We start from the raw sequence: 4421 nt of genomic DNA on the forward strand, positions 1-4421 counted from the left end.
ATACAAACACACATGCAAGGACGCACACACCCACCCACACACACACACACACACACACACACACACACACACACACACACACACACACACACACACACCCACACACACACACACACACACACACACACAGTTCAAAGAGTAGCGGACTCCAGTCGGTCTATCCGGAACCAATACAATCGGGGGAAGCCCTGTGAAGACCAAGCCGTGGGTCCCTCAGGGGCCCGGGGGCCGGGGGCCACTGTCCCCTGCAGCCAAGGACAATAAACACCACCAGAGGTTCACCGTTCCACCTCCCTATCCCGTCCACCATCTCTTTGGTGCGAGCCAGGAGAGCCGATTCAAAGCAGGCCTTCTGCACAGTGTACACAGCCGCAGGTAAACACCCCGCCCACTGGACCCCCCAAAACATCCCCTTTGTGTGCACACAGGGCTTCAAAGGTGTCAGGGGGACGTGCACCTGGGCAGGAAGAGACGCTGGAAAGACGGTCAGACATGGACGCTTGCAGGGAATAGAGATGATTGATCTGGGCTTTGCCTTTTAGACAAATGTCTTCTTCCTGACCGTTTTGGTAATTTTGTCACTCGACTGGTTGACTCGGTGCAGCAAATGAACGCGAAGGACAATAATGTACGAAGTGTTATTCAGAAGGCCAGGGTGGGCTCTTACCATCCATGTGAGTGAGTGTGAGAGTGAGAGTGAGAGAGGACGAGAGAGAGAGAGAATGTTCTTCTGCAGCAAACAATATTGTGATAGCCTTGGCCCTTGGGTCAGAAAAGTTTTGGGTTGAGTGTCTATTTTCCACAAAAGCAGATCAGGTGGAATCGACAACCTGATTCCCTCTCAAGAAATCATCTCTTGAGCCACCAGCATCAGTTTGTGAAAGTTGTGACATTAATTCGAAACTGACTGAAAATTATGACAACACTAAACTTATCTAATCCTATTTATGGGAGGAACATTTACAATGCCACATCAAGAGAGCCTTCATTTTCAGTCACTTTAGTTTCTCAATAATGTGTTTTGTGGTAAAATGTGCACATCGTTTGCAAAAGACCAAACCACCCCATACCTTTGAGATGAGCCTTCTTATATCATAATACATGGAGAATGGGGTGCATCCCACCTAAACTCAGTAAAAGCAAATGGATGGTCTCCAACTGATTGTGTTAACCTTTAAGGGCCTCTCCTCATGAAAAGCTTATTTGCTTATAATGCTAGACCCCACTGAGCTTGTTACAGGATTGCTATTTTCAATGAAAGAAAGTATGTGAACCCTGAGCGCTGTCTGGTGATCGCCTCAGTCTTTGGTTTCATAATAATAGAACTGTACAAATAAGAACACAAAAAAGAAAGAGGAAAAAAACACACAGTATAACATTTGAATCAATGATACCTTTATTTTTCTGTAACTTTAAACTGTACATAGCATGAGCACAACATCTTTCACCGAGTCACTGTTCCAAGTTCCTCAGTGAACGACGAACGTTCAAAATACGCTCCGTAGGCCAGCTGGACACATCTGGACGTACAGCTGGGGCCAGCCAATCAGAAGGGGCCCAGGTGCAGCGGGGGCCTATGGGGAGGGGGGGGGGGTCCTTAGAACCCTGTGGGGTAGGAATGGAGGCTGCCCATTGAACAAATACACAACGTTTGTACTACGCACAGAACAGGTGCACTGTATACACACACCAACGCATGTCAATGGCCATGAGAGGGGACACACCCAGAGCCAGAGGGACGGCTGGAAAACAAGTTATCCAAAAAGAAAACGTCAGTGAAATAACAAATGGCCAACGTCGGTGAAATAACAACTGGCCAACGTCAGTTCTAACGGAGGTTTTAAAAAGAGACTTACACCTCTGATGCATAGAGAAGAAAGAAATGGAAGAAAAAACATTTTAAATGTTAAGGCAGTTAATGGTTATGTAGGATTGCGGAAACGACCCATGAAAAGTACGGGTGCAATAGTCTCTGTAAGTGTATTGTTTTATATCAACCAGACTATTGGATATTGTAAACATTAATAGTAGTGGCCCATTCGACACAAATGTTAGTGCCACCACCTCAAACCGAACCCAGAACAGCCCCCTTCAGGGCCCCTCCAGAATGTCCCCGCCCTTCCAAAGCGTCAGCATTGAACCCCCGTTAGCCCTGGGTCCCTCCGTTCTATCTGTTAAGCATGACCACACAGGCTTGAGAGGTTCCTCTTTTTATATGGAGATGCAGTATTACACAAGGGGGCCCAGGGCTTGGCGTTATTGTTAGACTAGTGGCCGCCCCCCTTCCTCTCTGCTGAAGCTTGAGATCAACGAACAGAACGCTGCTGACTCTCAACGCCTCAGGGCCAGACAGACCCCTCTAAAAGACCCCCGGGAAACAAATAAGCTGCATAGAACGTGACCAGGGTTGTACCTGGTCATTTGTTTGATTATATCGAAGACCAAGCCGCACTAGAAAGAAAGGTTGTGTTCCTTACAGTTGAACCGTCATCCACTGCAAGTGAGAGTAACATAGTTCTCTATCTGTTGGGTGGCAAGTGGTCAAGGTCAAACATCACCCATTTTCAACTGTACACCGTTAACCACGACACCAACAAACGACAAAACAGAAAAAATGACCACACAACACCCCTGTTGGGCAACAGTGCAGGGGAGAGAAAAAAGGTGGTGGAAAAGGAAGCGAGTATCACACGTTAAGATTGGCCATGTTCCTCTTGTTAAAGGCAGTGTTCCAGTAACCTGGACAGCAGTCGGTTGGGTGCCAGCCAGGTTTCAACAGCATCTCTGCATTATTAAAGCTAGTTTCAAACGTCAAACTCTGGGCAGAGCAGTGCTACTGGGTTAAGTACTCCAGAGGCTGAAGGCTTGGCTGTAGAAGTCAGATAGCATGCTGCAAAACTTTTATTGCACAAATATCCTAGCAATACCTGAAAATTGCCCATGGCGTGATGCAAAAACAGTGCCATCACTTTTATTATTACTTTTATGACCTCCTTCACTGGGGGTTTGTGTGTGTGTATGCATGGGGGTGGGGGTAATGCTTCTTAATGCAGATATGTTTTGTTGAGCCTTGCACAGTGTAAGTCAAACAGGAAAACATTGTAAATTGTACAATCAGCGACATTCTGAACACACATCATGATATAAACTGGTTCCCTTCTATCCTCCAAACCACGGTCAGGCTTTGACGGTGTTACATTAACCTCACGTGCTTGTGTGCATAGTAACATGGTTAACATAACCCATCTGATTTAATGCAGACACACAAACACATACTCCAGAAAGATATCCTCAAAGAGGAATATGTAGACATTCCTAAAATCTCTTTGTAACAGCCTAAAAATTAAAATGAGAACCTTCTATAATTCAACAACAAGCACTACACGACAAATAAAAAAATTAAAAGATCACTCAACGAAACAACCATTACAATTGCTTAAATGCTGTTTTTAAAACGTCAGTATAACTATCTCTATAGGGAAACCCAAACTTTCCTATCAGTTAATCAGTTTAAAATCTCTTGGGCATTGTATAATTAACAGGTAGCAGCATGAAATTGCTTTCATCAATGTTTTAGAATCACATTCCCGAATTTAGGACGCAACCTGCAGTGGTGACTGTGACCAGCAGATGGCGCTATCCGGTTCCTGTTTAAAAACAAATCTTGCAAATCAAATGAATTAATCAGTCTCCTATCATACCTGGAGGCATACAACCTAGAATGCTTTAAGAATCGATTTTACCCATATTAAAAACACCCAGCTATTACTTGATTAGTAAGGGAAAACAAAACGTATACATATGCAAAAAACATATATATATATGTTATTTTTTGAGTTCATGTGCTATACAGACTATGAGAGTCTGCATTTATACTCGTATATATTTTTAAAACCAGCAGAAAACAATAAAACCCTAGATCCTTAAAACCCTCTTCACTACAGCAGTCTCATATATGACCTTGCTACCGAGACTCCAAGTCTCCAACCGGATCCAGCCTCCAACGCATCACTGCTGCTTCCTCTCCTCTCAGGGCTGTGGCCACGGTCTAACACGGGACGAAGACAACGGCACTTGTACAGTGGTGTGTGTGTGTGTGTGTGTGTGTGTATGCGTGTGTGGTGTGTATCAGTTTGCATTGGCCAAAGATCTGTCCGGAAGTCTGTCAAAGTGTAGCATCATAGAGTGTCTGTGTGAATGGGGGGGGGGGGGCTTCTCTGGGTGACTGTTTGGGTGAGTGCAGCCTGTCAGAGGGCGGGCTCTTCCAGGTCAGAGGGCGGGCTCTTCCAGGTCAGAGGGCGGGCTCTTCCGAATCAGAGGGCGGGCTCTTCCAGGTCAGAGGGCGGGCTCTTCCGAATCAGAGGGCGGGCTCTTCCAGGTCAGAGGGCGGGCTCTTCGTCAGGGGCGGGCTCTCCAGAGGG

This window comes from Gadus chalcogrammus, chromosome 9 (genome assembly GCF_026213295.1).
Source record: "Gadus chalcogrammus isolate NIFS_2021 chromosome 9, NIFS_Gcha_1.0, whole genome shotgun sequence".
Classification (NCBI taxonomy): Eukaryota; Metazoa; Chordata; class Actinopteri; order Gadiformes; family Gadidae; genus Gadus; species Gadus chalcogrammus.